This window comes from Macrobrachium nipponense, chromosome 38, assembly GCF_015104395.2.
Source record: "Macrobrachium nipponense isolate FS-2020 chromosome 38, ASM1510439v2, whole genome shotgun sequence".
Lineage (NCBI taxonomy): Eukaryota > Metazoa > Arthropoda > Malacostraca > Decapoda > Palaemonidae > Macrobrachium > Macrobrachium nipponense.
This window is the reverse complement of record NC_061098.1, coordinates 38860508-38878007: the sequence shown is the minus strand read 5'-3', so window position 1 is coordinate 38878007 and position 17500 is coordinate 38860508. Positions and strand designations below refer to the sequence as shown.

General features: G+C 39.0%; 1 long non-coding RNA gene across 2 annotated transcripts in view; it reads left to right on the top strand.

Moving 5' to 3' along the window:
• The window catches only part of LOC135209715 (uncharacterized), a 41061-nt gene extending 24795 nt beyond the window's left edge, over positions 1-16266 (top strand). The window contains exons 4-5 of one of the 2 annotated variants that reach the window (XR_010313410.1): positions 1525-1546; positions 13641-16266. This is a non-coding gene — a long non-coding RNA (uncharacterized LOC135209715). The remainder of the gene's footprint in view (positions 1-1524; positions 1547-13640) is intronic. The other variant, XR_010313409.1, reaches the window with a different exon arrangement.
• Positions 16267-17500: the final 1234 nt, after the last annotated feature.

Here is a 17500-nt window from a genome sequence, read left to right as displayed (position 1 = left end):
CTATCTTTTTTATGTATTCTATTTCTTGGTCAAAATATTGTGGACTCGTATACGCAAAGCGCGTAGGAACATAGAAGAAAAAATGAAATTTTGAAATAATTTAAGATAGTGGCCAGAATAAAATATACATATGTTAAATTATTTGTGGGTTTTCTATAAAATACTGAATTTGCATTGGAAAGATTTTCTATGTATTAATACATCTAGGAAAGGGATGACATTGTTCTTGATTTTCGATTTCAACAGTGAATTTTATGGATGGCACTAAATTATTCAATTTAGACAGTAAATCATTTACATCGATACCAACAGGTAAGACTACAAGATATCATCGACATATTGGTACCATTTTAAGGGGACAAGTGTGATATTCGGGAGGTGTTGTCTCTCAAAAAATTCCAATATATAAGTTTGAAAGAGAGGTGATAAAGGGTTATCCATGGCCATACCAAATATTTGTTTGTAACGTTCTCCATTAAAAATAAATTGCAATCACAAATCATAACTTAATCAGGAAATTATGTGACTAACAGACATAGGCAATTCATGCAGTACAAGTTCATTACTTAAATATTCTAGCACAGAGTCAATAGGGACTTTTGTAAACAAAGAACATACATCAAAACTGACAAAATATCGCTAGGGTTTAGTACAATGTTATTTAATTTTTCCACAAGTTCAAGAGAATTCCGGATGTGTGAATTAGATACAGTTCCTAGTAGCGGGGATATCAGTTTAGTAAGATATTTAGATAGTTTATAAGCAATTGATCCTACAGTACTAATAATTGGGCGCATAGGTTTGTTTTCCTTATGAGTTTGACTAGGCCATATAAATAAGGTAATGAGGGACACTTTACAGTTAACTTACACAAAAGTTCTTTTTTGTCTTTAAGAATTTGTTTGATATTGATATTAAAATTTTTTATTACTTGGTCCAACGAATTTTTTGCGAGTTTTTTGTAAGTTATTTCATCCTCTAGTAAAGTATGCTCGATATATATATTTATATTTTCTTTCGTCTTTTCATTAATAATATTTTTGGGAAAAATTTGTGTAAAATTCATGATATTAAATTGTATATGCTTCCGTGTTTTTTCAAAATGTACTGTTTTCTGGAAGAATAACTTGTTTACTGCGTGTATCCTTCAAGGTGTGGCTACCCTTAGGCGGTTCCTCCTTTCTGTAGAGTGAAATCGCCCTTATTGCTAATCTTGTAGTGTCAGTTTGGATATTAAGCCTCCTTTTGACTACGTTGTCCTCTGTAAAATCAGTTTGCCTCATTTTTTCCTTCGTGGCAAAAAACCTTTAGATATATATATAATATATATATATATATATATATATATATATATTATACTTATATATATATATATATATATATAATATATCTTACTTACACGCACATATGTGTGTTTACAAATGTATAAGGCATGCGTTGTTACATAAACACTTTCACAAGGAATAATATGCACAAAACTCTGCATCTCGTCCCTTTCAACATGACTCTTTCTTTGTCTTTCAGGTGAAGACTGGCTGGACATAAGGTAAGAAGACACTCTCACTGTTTTCCCACTTTTTATAATAATTTACTTGTAATCCAACTGACCCATATATAGATATTTATAGGTAATTTATTCACAACATAAAATAGTTATGCCAGTACATTTTTTTTTTTTTATTGTCTCAAAATATCAGCAACTTTCCAAGATTTTCGGCTAATCTTTTGTTTTGTTTATTTGCAAAATATTATTGGTAAAAATAGTTTTTTTTATTTTTATAGATTCACACGTACCCCTCTTCTCTCTCTCTCTCTCTCTTCATACTCCCTTCGCTCACTCTCTCTCTCTCTCTCTCTCTCTCTCTCTCTCTCTCTCTCTCTCTCTCTCTCTCTCTCTCTCGTTTAAATGCTGAATGGACATAATTTTTGTTTGTATAGAATTCGTGCCAACTCTCTTCGTTTACAGAGTAGATAGACGCATATTCTGAAGAATCACGTCATCTCTCTCTTTCGTTTGATTATAATCTAAATAGAAACACCTCTCTCTCTCTCTCTCTCTCTCTCTCTCTCTCTCTCTCTCTCTCTCTCTCTGCCCTTCGTTTCTATGCTTAATGGGCAAATAGCTATATCTTTTGTGTAATCTCTCTCTCTCTCTCTCTCTCTCTCTCTCGATTCTATGCTTAATGAACAAATAGTTACATCCCTCTCAAAAGCAGTCACCACTTCTTGGAAGAACTAGTCTTGTTATACTGACGCTTATAACCAAGGTCACAAATTCGGCAATACAATCTTTGGCACACATGGAACAATCCAACAACTATGTAATTAGGAACATGAATTTGAATGCTGTTACAAAGAGCTTTCTCGAAATCGATCGTCACTTCCTTTTAGCTTCGTAAAAGCTTTGTCATATGCATCTTGTGCTTCGTTTGGTAATAATATAAATGCACGAGGAAAGGCTTTCCCATTATTATTATTTTTTTTTTTTACTCTATCACAGTCCTCTAATTCGACTGGGTGGTATTTATAGTGTGGGGGCCCGGGTTGCATCCTGCCTCCTTAGGAGTCCATCACTTTTCTTACTATGTGCGCCGTTTCTAGGATCACACTCTTCTGCATGAGTCCTAGAGCTACTTCAGCCTCTAGTTTTTCCAGATTCCTTTTCAGGGATATTGGGATCGTGCCTAGTGTTCCTATGATTATGGGTACAATTTCCACTGGCATATCCCATATCCTTCTTATTTCTATTTTCAGGTCTTGATACTTATCCATTTTTTCCCTCTCTTTCTCTTCAACTCTGGTGTCCATGGTATTGCGACATCAATGAGTGATACCCTCTTTCTTGATTTTGTCAATCAACGTCACGTCTGGTCTATTTGCACGTATCACCCTATCTGTTCTGATACCATAGTCCCAGAGGATCTTTGCCTGATCGTTTTCTATCACTCCCTCAGGTTGGTGCTCATACCACTTATTACTGTAAGGTAGCTGATGTTTCTTGCACAGGCTCCAGTGGAGGGCTTTTGCCACTGAATCATGCCTCTTTTTGTACTGGTTCTGTGCAAGTGCTGGGCATTCGCTTGCTATGAGGTTTATGGTTTCATTTTTCGTATTGCACTTCCTACATATGGGATAGATGTTATTTCCGTCTATCGTTCTTTGAACATATCTGGTTCTTAGGGCCTGATCTTGTGCCGCTGTTATCCTTCAGTTTCCTTCTTTAGCTCTCCCCTCTGTCAGCCATTGCCATGTGTCATCGCTGGCTAGTTCTTTAGTCTGTCTCATGTATTGTCCTTGCATTGGTTTGTTGTGTCAGTCCTCTGTTCTATCTGTCATTCTCCTGTCTCTGTATATTTCTGGGTCTTCGTCTACTTTTATTAGTCCTTCTTCCCATGCACCCTTTAGCCACTCGTCTTCACTGGTTTTCAGATAGTGCCTTAGTGCTCTGTTCTCAATGTTGACGCAGTCCTCTATACTCAGTGGTCCTCTCCCTCCTTCCTTTCGCGTTATGTATAGTCTGTCCGTATTTGCTCTTGGGTGTAGTGCTTTGTGTATTGTCATATGTTTCCTGGTTTTCTGATCTATGTTGCGGAGTTCTGCCTTCGCCCATTCCACTATTCCTGCGTTGTATCTGATTACTGGCACTGCCCATGTGTTTATGGCTTTTATCATATTTCCGCCATTGAGTTTTGACTTGAGTATCGCCTTGAGTCTCTGCATATATTCTTTCCTGATCGTGTCCTTCATCTCTTGGTGTTTTATATCCCCTCTTTCCATTATTCCCAGGTATTTGTATCCAGTCTCATCTATGTGTTTGATGTTGCTCCCATCTGGTAGCTTTATCCCTTCAGTTCTTGTTACTTTGCCTTTTTGTATGTTGACTAAGGCGCATTTTTCTATTCCAAACTCCATCCTGATGTCCCCAGATACAATCCTTACAGTATGGTAATTGGGGTATCTGTTCCTTGATGCTCTTACCATACAGCTTGATGTCGTTCATGAACATCAGATGGTTGATTCTGTTGCCTCTTTTCTTGTGTTGGTACCCGGCATCCATCTTCTGCAGTACTTTTGTCATGGGAATCATGGCTACTACGAAGAGTAGTGGGGACAGTGAGTCGCCCTGGAAGATCCCTCTCCTGATATTAACCTCTGCTAGTCTTATTCCAGAGCTTGTAAGTATTGTATTCCAGTTGCGCATTGTATTTTTGAGGAAGCTGATGGTGTTTTCCTCTGCCCCATATATTTTCAGGCATTCTATTAGCCATGTGTGTGGTATTATGTCGAAGGCTTTCTTATAGTCTATCCATGCCATGCTTAGGTTGGTTTCCCTCTCCTACTGTTCTTCATTACCATTTTGTCTATCAGGAGCTGGTCTTTTGTGCTCCTACACTTCCATTCTGCAGCCTTTCTGTTGGTGGGGGATGGTGTTTTGTCTCCTCTAGGTAATTGTATAGCCTTTCACTGTGATACCTGTTAGTAACTTCCACATTATTGGTAGGCAGGTGATAGGCCTGTAGTTACTGGCTATATTTCCCTTACTCTTGTCTTTTTGTACTAAGGATGTTCTTCTTTTGGTCATCATTTGGGTGCTTGGAGATTTGAGATACAATGCTGGAGTTGTTCGGCTATTCGTGGGTGTAGGGCCTTGAGGTTTTTGAGCCAGTATCCATGGACTTCATCGGACCTGGGGCTTTCCAGTTTGGCATTTTCTTTAGTTGGTGTCTGACTGTGTCTGTCGTGATGTCAGTGAATCTTTGTTTTATTCTCCCTGTTTCTTCAGCCTTGACTTCCTGGAGCCATGTTACATGTTTGTTGTGTGATACCAGATTGCTCCATATGTTTTCCCAGAGTCTCTTACTTGGTTCGGCTTCAGGAATTTGTTGGTGGTTGTCTTCCCCTCTTAGTTGGCTGTATAGTCTTTTCTGGTTGGTTTCGAATAGTTTGTTCTGTTGGTATCCCTTATTTCTGTTCATATACCGTTGGATCTTATGTGCTTTGGCATTAAGCCTCTGTTTTACAACTTCTATTGTGTTGTTTAGTCCCCTTTCTTGTACTTTGTATTTCTCGTTGAGTTCCTCCCTTGTTTTCTCGCTTCTTAGCCATTTTTCTGTCATCTCTTTCAGATTACTCAAGTCAGATCTCATCACTATGATTTGCTTTTCCAGGTGCCTTTTCCAAGGAGGTTGCTGTTTTGGTTTCTGTTGGGTTGGTTGTGGTGGTGGTGTTGGTGTTCGAATCCCCATCAGTTCTGCTATTAATCTTGCTCTTGCATATGCCAAGTTATTTGTTTCTGTGATACTGGTGGTGTGTATTAGGCCTATTATTGATTGACCTCACTTGTTTTGTCCCTTAATTTCTTGGTGTTGTAGGCTTTCATGGAGGGGATCTTTGTTCTCTCTGTATCTGGCTCCATCCATTGTCTAATCTTTTCTACCCATTCCGTCCTGTCTGTTACTTCGTCGGTGTTTCTTCGTGTGTCGTTGTTTGATACCTCATCATCCCTGTTGTCTTCTGTGGCATCGTCTCTCAGTTTGTCTTCGTGTAATTTATTGTCGGGTGACATTTCCCTTTCCAGTTCCTCTCTCTCTGTTGGGGAGAGCCAGTTCGTTTTCTTTATGTTCCTTACTTGGTCTGCCAGCCTCTGCTCTGTTTGGGGGGTGTTATTCCTCTCATTCCAGATGTTGACGAAGCTTCTTGTATATCCTCTCTCCGTCGGGTTGCTTCTGATGTAGCATCTCCATATTTCCTTATTTTCTTCTCTTTTCCATTTCTTCCTTTGGTTTGCTTCTGTAGCTCCAATCTCAGGCTGTTGGTTACTGTCGTTGTGGTGGTCAGTTGCTGGATGACGACCTCCAAGTACCTGACTGTCTTCCCCTTCAATTGGGTTGAATACCTGGCTGCTGGACGAAGCTCCTCTGTTGCCAGAGGTTCCATTTACTTCGTTGTCGTTTATTCCTTCATTTCTTAACATCATTGCTGAGTTTTGCTATTTAACCCATAGCTGGACCTACCCCATCAGGGATAGGGTACTCATTTTACAGCTGAGTAGACTGAGGAAATTATGGTAAAGATCCTTTCCCAAGGAATCAACGCTGAGGAGAGCGGTCACCTATCCAATGACTGACGAGCCCCAATGTTGCTTAACCAGTCCATTGACGACCTAACCCACTCTGCCACGGCGCCACATATTATTATTATTATTATTATTATTTTTTTTTTCCCAGTCCTCCAATTCGACTGGGTGGTATTTATAGTGTGGGGTTCCAGGTTGCATCCTGCCTCTTTATGAGTCCATCGCTTTTGTTACTATGTGCGCCGTTTCTAGGATCACACTCTTTTTGCATGAGTCCTGGAGCTACTTCAGCGTCTAGTTTTTCTAGATTCCTTTTCAGGGATCTTGGGATCATTCCTAGTGCTCCTATGATTATGGGTACGATTTCCACTGGCATATCCCATATCCTTCTTATTTCTATTTTCAGATATTGATACTTATCTATTTTTTCTTTTCTATTTTTTCCCTCTCTTTCTCTTCAACTCTGGTGTCCCATGGTATTGCGACATCAATGAGTGATACTTTCTTCTTGACTTTGTCAATCAACGTCACGTCTGGTCTATTTGCACGTATCACCCTATCCGTTCTGATACCATAGTTCCAGAGGATCTTTGCCTGATCGTTTTCTATCACTCCCTCAGGTTGGTGCTCGTACCACTTATTACTGCAAGGTAGCTGATGTTTCTTGCACAGGCTCCAGTGGAGGGCTTTTGCCAGTGAATCATGCCTTTTTTTGAACTGGTTCTGTGCAAGTGCTGGGCATTCGCTTGCTATGTGGTTTATGGTTTCATTTTTCGTATTGAACTTCCTACATATGGGATAGATGTTATTTCCGTCTATCGTTGAACATATCTGGTTCTTAGGGCCTGATCTTGTGCCGCTGTTATCATTCCTTCAGTTTCCTTCTTTAGCTCTCCCCCCTGTAGTCATTGCCATGTGTCATCGCTGGCTAGTTATTTAGTCTGTCTCATGTATTGTCCTTGCATTGGTTTGTTGTGCCAGTCCTCTGTTCTGTCTGTCATTCTCCTGTCTCTGTATATTTCTGGGTCTTCGTCTACTTTTATTAGTCCTTCTTCCCATGCACTCTTTAGCCACTCGTCTTCACTGGTTTTCAGATATTGCCCCAGTGCTCTGTTCTCGATGTTGACGCAGTCCTCTATACTTAGTAGTCCTCTCCCTCCTTCCTTTCGTGTTATGTATAGTCTGTCCGTATTTGCTCTTGGGTGTAGTGCTTTGTGTATTGTCATTTGTTTCCTGGTTTTCTGATCTATGCTGCGGAGTTCTGCCTTCGTCCATTCCACTATTCCTGCGCTGTATCTGCCCATGTGTTTATGGCTTTTATCATATTTCCACCATTGAGTTTTGACTTGAGTATCGCCTTGAGTCTCTGCATATATTCTTTCCTGATCGTGTCCTTCATCTCTTGGTGTTTTATGTCCCCTTCTTCCATTATTCCCAGGTATTTGTATCCTGTCTCATCTATGTGTTTGATGTTGCTCCCATCTGGTAGCTTTATCCCTTCAGTTCTCGTTACTTTGCCTTTTTGTATGTTGACTAAGGCGCATTTTTCTATTCCAAACTCCATCCTGATGTCCCCAGATACAATCCTTACAGTCTGGATTGGGGTATCTATTTCCTTGATGCTCTTACCATACAGCTTGATGTCGTCCATGAACATCAGATGTTAATTCTGTTGCCTCTTTTCTTGAGTTGGTACCCGGCATCCATCTTCTGTAGTACTTTTGTCATGGGAATCATGGCTACTACGAAGAGTAGTGGGGACAGTGAGTCGCCCTGGAAGATCCCTCTCTACTCCTGATATTAACCTCTGCTAGTCTTATTCCAGAGCTTGTAAGTATTGTATTCCAGTTGTGCATTGTATTTTTGAGGAAGCTGATGGTGTTTTCCTCTGCCCCATATATTTTCAGGCATTCTATTAGCCATGTGTGTGGTATCATGTTGAAGGCTTTCTTATAGTCTATCCATGCCATGCTTAGGTTGGTTTTCCTTCTCCTACTGTTCTTCATTACCATTTTGTCTATCAGGAGCTGGTCTTTTGTGCTCCTACACTTCCTTCTGCAGCCTTTCTGTTGGTGGGGGATGGTGTTTGTCTCCTCTAGGTAGTTGTATAGCCTTTCACTGATGATACTTGTTAGTAACTTCCACATTGTTGGTAGGCAGGTGATAGGCCTGTAGTTACTGGCTATATCTCCCTTACTCTTGTCTTTTTGTACTAAGGATGTTCTTCCTGTGGTCATCCATTTTGGTGCATGGTGATTTGAGATACAATGCTGGAGTTGTTCTGCTATTCGTTGGTGTAGGGCCTTGAAGTTTTTGAGCCAGTATCCATGGACTTCATCGGGACCTGGGGCTTTCCAGTTTGGCATTTTCTTTAGTTGGTGTCTGACTGTGTCTGTCGTGATGTCTGTGAATCTTTGTTTTATTCTCCCTGTTTCTTCAGCCTTGACTTCCTGGAGCCATGTTGCATGTTTGTTTTGTGATACCAGATTGCTCCATATGTTTTCCCAGAGTCTCTTACTTGGTTCGTCTTCAGGAATTTGTTGGTGGTTGTCTTCCCCTCTTAGTTGGCTGTATAGTCTTTCTGGTTGGTTCGAATAGTTTGTTCTGTTGGTATCCCTTATTCCTGTTCATGTACTGTTGGATCTTATGTGCTTTGTCCTTAACCCTGTGTTTTACATCTTTTATTGTGTTATTTAGTCTCCTCTCTTGTACTTTGTATTTCTCGTTGAGTTCCTCCCTTGTTTTCTTGCTTCTTAGCCTTTTTCTGTCATCTCTTTCAGTTTACTCAAGTTAGATCTCATCGCCATGATTTGCTTTTCCAGGCGCCTTTTCCAAGGAGGTTGCTGTTTTGGTTTCTGTTGGGTTGGTTGTGGTGGTGGTGTTGGTGTTCGAATCCCCATCAGTTCTGCTATTAATCTTGCTCCTGCATATGCCAAGTTATTTGTTTCTGTGATACTGGTGGTGTGTATTATGCCCATTATTTCATTGACCTCAGTTGTTTTGTCCCTTAATTTCTTGGTTTGTAGGCTTTCATGGAGGGGATCTTTGTTCTCTCTGTATCTGGCTCCATCCATTGTCTAATCTTTTCTACCCATTCCGTCCTGTCTGTTACTTCGTCGGTGTTTCTTCGTGTGTCGTTGTTTGATACCTCATCATCCCTGTCGTCTTCTGTGGCATCGTCTCTCAGTTCGTCTTCGTGTAATTCGTTGTCGTGTGACATTTCCCTTTCCAGTTCTTCTCTTTCTGTTGGGGAGAACCAGTTCTTTTTCTTTATGTTCCTTACTTGGTCTGCCAGCCTCTGCTCTGTTTGGGGGGTGTTATTCCTCTCATTCCAGATGTTGACGAAGCTTCTTGTATATCCTCTCTCCGTCGGGTTGCTTCTGATGTAGCATCTCCATATTTCCTTATTTTCTTCTGTTGTCCATTTCTTCCAATCTCAGGCTGTTGATTACTGTCGTTGTGGTGATCAGTTGCTGGATGACGACCTCCAAGTACCTGACCGTCTTCCCCTTCAATTGGGTTGAATACCTGGTTGCCGGACGAAGCTCCTCCGTTGCCAGCGGTTCCATTTATGTCGTTGTCGTTTATTCCTTCATTTCTTTCCATCATTGCTGAATTTTGCTATTTAACCCATAGCTGGACCCTATCCCATCAGGGATAGGTACTCATTTACAGCTGAGTAGACTGAGGAAATTATGGTAAAGATCCTTTCCCAAGGAATCAACGCCGAGGAGACCAGCCCCAATGTTGCTTAACTTGTCTTAAGTCCATTGACGACCTAACCCACTCCTCCACGGCGCCACATATTATTATTATTATTATTATTATTATTATTATTATTATTATTATTATTATTATTATTATTATTATTATTATTATTCAGAAGATGAAACCTGTTCATGTGTAACAAGCCCACCGAAGGGACCACTGTCTTGAAATTCAAGCTTCCAAAGAATATGGTGTTCACCAGTAAGAAATAAGAGGAAGTAAAGCGAAACACAAAAAGACGAGATCTCACTTATTAATAAAGAAAAAAAATTAATAAATTGATAAAAACGTATTAAAATCCAAGGAGAATAGTGTTAAGGTAGTAATATATCGCATCATCGTTTGAACTCCTGAAGTACCAATTGCACAACATCCTCAGGGAGGCTGTTCCACAGTCCAATGGTGTGAGGAATAAAGGACCTCTGGAACTGAGAAGTTTGACAGCGAGGCACATTTACTGCAGATTGGTGCTGCTGTTCAGCGAATCTGGTTGTTCTCGGAAGGTAAAGGGGATCAAGGATCAATTGTGAATGTGAAAGATCTTTGCTAAACTACATCTTATGAAACAACAACAAACAAGAGACCATCCGTCGATGGTCCAAGTCTGAACTGCTGGTACTATTAGGAAACAGAAACCTACCACCACGAACCAATCTGTCTAAAAGAAATAAATCTCTGGCAGAAGCAGACATCCACAACAGAGAACAGTATTGTAGCAAAGAAAGCAAAAATGACCTAAAACAGGTTGCACTGATTTTGTCACTGTTATAAACATATGAGAAGTTACACACAATATCTAACTTTCGTGCGGCATTTGCTGGAACTTTCATTAGATGTTTCTCAAAGGTAAGATGTGGGTCGAAAGTTACACCTAGAATAGTTAAAGCTTCTTACACATTCAGCAAAGTTCCATCTACCTGAAGGGGAGGATGGAATGGAAAATCTGTATGAGATCTGCTAATCAACAGTGTTTTTGTTTTACTGCAGTTCAGCCTCTTACCCCACCGACTATACCATTCCCAGATCTGGTCCATGTCCCGATTGAGGCTGAAGACAGCTTCATTTGTTATAAGTGGAGACTTTACTACACCCACAAGTGTTGCATCATCGGCATACCTAACAACACTGTTTTCCAGGCCAACAGCCATATCACTTGTATATACTAAAAGTAACAGTGGACCAAGAACACTACCCTGTGGAACTCCAGACACAATAGGTCTTGGTTCACTAAAGATGCCATCTACAGCAACTCGCTGCTGTCTACCTATAAGGAAATCTTGAAGTAATCCTAAAATAAAACATATCCACTCCAAGATTCTGAAGTTTATTAGCACATATAATCAGAAATTGATTATTATCTTTATTATTATTCAAAAGATGAACCCTATTCATATGGAACAAGCCCGCCACAGAAATTCAAACTTCTAAAGAATATGGCGTTTTTTTGAAAGAAGTATGTGAAGGTAACGGGAAATACAGAAATGGGAGATCAGTTATTAGAAAAACAGATAAATCAAGAAACTGATAAATAAATAAAAATATCAGTAGTTTATTAAAATACCAGGAGAACTGTATCAGGGCAGTAATGTATTGATACCATCCATTTCGAGAAACTTGTAAAGTTACCATCAATTCCTAGATAATTGACAGAACTTTGCAAATAATTAAGTCCCTTGTCCAAAGCAAATATTGAAAAAGTTCCACTGTCACTTTGTAATTTTCTACCGACCCCTTCAAGACAAGACCAGAGACACACCCAACAATAAAATAAAAATTCCACACCTGGAAAGGATTAAGACGGTGGCCCAGACCCTCGGAAAATCTAACCCTTTTGCATTCACTTACCCAAACACCTTAGCCAAATCCCTGATTAACGTCCAACAAAAGATATCCCCCAAGGGCACAGGCATTTACGAAATCCCATGCCTGGACTGTGACCAATCTTACATCGGATTTACAGGAAAATCACTTCGCCAGAGATTAATACAGCACAAACGGTCAGTTAGGTATGGACAACAGAACTCAGATATTTTCAACTATATAAATGAACATAACCATAGAATAAACTGGAATTTGTCACATATAATTTATAGCAGCAAATACTGGTACAAGAGTCAAATAATGGAATCAGCCTTGATTAAAGAGGGGCAGGTAATGAATATCTCAAAGGGAGCATGGGACTCAGATATCATCGACAAGGTTTTCATTCAACCGATGCTTAAGAAGATTAAAGGAAGATTATCAGCGGGAGTGACCTGAACTGGCTTACCTTTGGATGGACCTCTTGTTATAAATACCACCTTTTCTGTAACTTTTCTCATTCATCTACCTGAAGAGGGAGACAGCAGTCTCTGAAATATAGTATTTCTCTCTATATATTTTGGTGTTTTTATGGGCTCCTTTTATCCAAATCCTTAGTTATACAACAGAGCAACACCTTCATCAACATCACACCTATTGTATATGATGTAAGAACACCTTCATCCATACATCCACACACTATTATATATAACATAACCACACCCTCACTCACATATCCACTTGTAAATGGCATTGCAACAACCTCAACAACATATTTATACTCTTGTATATATGACATAGCCACACTTTCATCCACATATCGAAACCATCTTTTATGTGGCATATAAGTGCATTCATCGACATATCCACACCCTACTGTATATGACACAACAACACCATCTACATATCCACACCCTCTGTCTCAGAAACTTTGGTGTTGGAAACTTCGGTCTCAAGCTACGTTTCCACTACTGTCATGTACATAATTTGAAATTTTTGGTCTTTTTGGTGTCTTTACATTATGTAATATGTTTATAACCTACCAAAGAAAAGGAAACGTGTTCAGTAAAACAATATTAGAATAAAAATCTTTATTTATCTTTTACATTCTAAAACATCATTAAGCTAAAAGCAATCGCTCTTAAAAATCTAGTTTGGTTATTTCCATCGCTTTTCTACTCACGTTGCAATACGTGTGTAAAGTTTTTCGTATTTTCTTTTTTGTTTTGGTCTGTCTTCCAGTTGCAAATGTCAAATTTTCGTTTGTGCCAATGCCTCTTCCTTGTCCAAAACGTCAATGAATTTCCAGATGTTGGAATTTTTGCTTGCTCCCATGTATGTGGATTCAAAATACTAACGTAAAATCCATCGATATCGGTTCATCTTCACTAAGATCCTCAAACGCAGGGCAAGAAGGCCGTAGCACAAAACACTGACGGTTAGCAAAGAATTACCGTATGTGTTATACTGACGCTTATAACCAAAGACACAAATTCAGCGATTCCAGTTCTTAAATGGTTTTGGGAGGTTTCCCCTGTAAAATGAGCCTGGATCTTGGAACATTCAGACTTACTCAAGACAGTCCTGACAATATGGGTCGTCTTAGAGGGTCATGAGGCTCTAGAACAATAATGTAGGTGTGGTTTAGGATGAATTATTCTGAAAATGAGCAATATCAGAGCAGAAATTATTTCTTAATGTTTGCCATACTTCTGCTGCTTTATGCTTTCATGAGTACATGACTATTCTGCTCCAATCTTTAACTTGCTCAGCTATTTGATACACTTTACTTTAGAGTGTGAAAAACACAGTCTTATTACTGATGCAAAAGCGTCTGAACCCTTAAAACTTTCATTGATATGAGTGGAATGTGGATGCTCAAGAATTCTAGGCACATAATGATATTCTCTTCAAGTTATTTTGCTTATGTGATAGGAATCTCTGAAGCTATCCATAGATGATCTCCGTAAGCTTTATGCATCTCCACTACTTTCAGGATTACTGCTATGAGACCTATGAGGGGAGGGGATCAAGCATCATCGAGGGAGTCGCACAACAAGGTGGGCTGGAGCCTTTTCTAACGAGGGTGGACCACTATATTGCTAGTCGGAAGCTGCCAAAACCTGACACCAAGACATCGCTAAGAGAATGGGCACAAGTCTGCAAAAATATCTGTATGAAAAACAAGACGGGAATGGTTGACGACCTTGTTATATTTCGACAATTCCAATCCTGGATGGAAACTGTACAATATCCAATTTTGCCTGGATATCTTGTGACGGTAATTTGCCCTCACCTGCCTTGCAGTTGTTTGGAGCGAAAATCATCTTCAGGAAGACAACACATCAGCTGAATGTGAAATTTCAGAGAAATCACAAAAAAATCTGAGACTACTAGAACAAAGTCTTAAAAACTGCAGAGATTAGGAGCAACAGATAGAGGCAATGTGACGGTAGACTTTTGTCTGCGTTCGAATACCCTCCTTATCCAAAGATGGAATCGGTTCCAAAGTGCTTGGCCGTCAATGTGAGCTAGTGCGGTTTAGTGCTCTGCTGAACCCTTCCGTGGTTCAGTTAGTACGGGGCCTGCAGTGCCACACTCTTGAACACACAGATAAACGCATCTTTCGACTGAAACCGCTCTCATTTTGGTGATGATCTTTGAACACAAGCTGTGCAGTGTGCGTCTAGAGTACCTGATAAAAGTAAAAAAAAAAAAAAAAAAAAAAAAAAAAAAAAAAAAAAAAAAATAGCTTGTGTGGAGAAAACATTCAGTCCATTGATCTAAGAATTTTCAAAATCCCTCTTTAATTCTGAGTACAAAATTTTCATAAGTTGCTTCACTGTTGTGAGGAAGAAGTGCGAACCGACACGTGGAAAGCTAGAATTTTCCACTGGCAGTTGGAATGTGAACGCCTGCTAATGCCTAATTTTGAAAGGATAAGATCCATAGATAATTGTTACTCGCTGAGAAACGGGGCACCTCAAATACTACCCGGTGTCTTTCTTTCTATCGTCATTCAGCCCTATATTCTATTTCAGTTGTTTGTATTTTCTTATATGATAATTTCCATATTAATTCTCTCTCTCTCTCTCTCTCTCTCTCTCTCTCTTTCCCTTGCCACTGGTACTCTTCTGGCTCAAAGTAGCCCAACTGGAGATTTTCCATACACAGTGGAAATTTCTACTTTCAAGGATGTTCACCAAGAAACATGCAGAGCCGTAGGAGCCGGTATCACAGCAGTGGTGCTGAAGGTACTAATCTCATTAGTTCTGATACATGAAAGCCTGGAGATCAGTCTGGTACGGGGCGGTACAGCACAGTCTGGTGTCCCAGGCACTGAGTTTGCCTGAACTGGAGTGCCTTGGTGTTGTGACTGACCACCACAAGTGTAGTTTTTTTTTTTTTTTTCAAATAACTGCCTGACGAAGTGATGGGAGTGAAATGTTATTTTTATTTACCGTGTCTCTTCTTCGTTCAGAGGTGATAATGATCTGAGCGGAAACGGCATAGGAAATTGCACTGACTATGAAAAGAGCAGGGGGTCACTTTGTGATCTTTCAGTTATTTTCTTGCAAGTGCTTATTGCATAGTTGATTAATTTCCTGCCGAGATCTACGTGTTAAGAGTATTACACAAGTTTGCAGTGATGAGACATGACTAGTATTATCCTGATGTATGTGGTATAGATTGCACATTTTTTTTGAGTTCTGGTACACGAATGGTACTTAAGTTGAGTGAAAATTATGTTGTTATAAAGTTCTGGGTTACTGCAGTATCTCTGTCTTTGTGACAGTTATGACAGGAAGGATTTTCAGTTAGGAAAACAGAAGTCAGTCCTGTAGTTAATTTTTTCTTTGTGGTGATCCACAGTACGCAGTGCATATATGCATATATGTTTGTATTTAATTTTGTGCCATAAGATCACCAATGCATTTTAGTGGTTTAAAAATAACATTATAACATTCCATAATTGAGTTCTGGTTCGAACAACAAATGTATACGGGTATTAATGCTGTATTTCGAGTTGAAAAAGCGAAGAAATCAAAGCACAGCAATGATATTAGTCTCTTCTTACCCGTGTCGTGTCTGGAAAAGTAAAGGGGAGCTCTTTGATGACAATAAAACTATTATGAACTTTCTTAGGGGTGAACTTAATGACTGCAGTTAGTTTCTGAAATCCACTTGTAGAATTACATGAGAACAGCTGTGACCGAAGAATGTATAGAAGAACTTATTTGAAATAAGTCAATTTTGTATTGTAATATAAATACTCGAGTGTGAATGTTGTAAAAAGGGTTTTATATAAATACAAAAAATGATTAAAAACTTCACGCGTTCTTGGCCATAATTTTATCTAACTTATTCACTCATAGCCTCTTTGCTCTCTCCACTTTCCCTTCCCCCTAGGACACATGACAGGGAATTCCCAGAAGGTACAAAGGATAGAACAGATCAACTTTAAGCATCAGTTTCGAGTTAGAAAATACGAATCGTTTCAACTTATTTTGTCATTCAGAGAAATGAGTATGATGATGAATGTGTCATGTGTTTATGCTCAGGCTTCCAGAGGAAGTGACTAATCGTCCAAGATAAGGCGAGAACACACACACACACACACACACACACACACACACACACACACACACACACACACACACATATATATATATTATATATATATAATATATATATATATATATATCATATATATATAGATATCACAGCCGTAAGGTACATGTTTTTATTATATTGTTATAAAGTGAATATTATAAAGGAAACTGATGGTGCTCGTTCTCCGCTTAGTAACTGTCTAAAACAAAGGTTTAGGCATTTTTTTTTTACATTGAATCTCTCTCTCTCTCTCTCTGCCCAGCATCTACTCAGAAATTTATGTGTACACACACACATATATATATATATATCTACGTCGAGCGAATTAGATATTCAAAGACTTTTGTGGCTTGATGCGTAGGCTACACATGAAACGCGGTGATGTGATCAGACTTATAAATTGGCTACGTGCGACAAAAACAATGCACAGCTGTCAAGGTCGAGGAGGGTTGATGCCGACTACAAAATAACGAATACCTAAGCGCGACAGGGATTTGTAGGTGAGAGGCGGCGTTAACTTACATCCTCTCTCTGTAGTTGTGTGGTTAAAGGCGCCTCACTGTACGTCCTGATTACTTGGTTTCTAGGTTCGTGCCCGGGAGCCAATGAAATTATTATCAACTAAAAATTTCCCTTCAGTTAACACATATGAAAATATAGTAATTCTGAGGTAGAGCGAATTAGATATTGAAAGACATTCGTAGCTTAATGCGTATATATATATATATATATAAGATATATATAATATATATATATATATATATATCTATATATTACTTATATAGGGAAACTTTTAGTCGATATGAAATTTGTTGGCTCACGTGCGATGGTTCGCGCCCATGAGCCGACAATTTCTTGTCGACTAAACAATTCCCCTTCTGTTAACATAATATATCAATTCCGAGGTAGAGCGAATTAGATATTAAAGGACATTTGTAGCTCGATGTATGTATATAAATCACGGTAATGTGATATGTCTCACGCACACACACACGCACACACACACAAAAAAAAACACACTATATATATATATATATATATATATATATATATATATATATATATATATGTTACATCTACTGAGAACCCACAACAACACTGCTGTTCATCCTGTTCTTTGTTACTTATTAGTAAACAACAACAATACAATAAAGCACCTTAGAATAACAACAATTACTATATAAACCATTTTAATTTATTACAATTATAAAGTTACAATACAATAAAAGTCCTAATAAACAC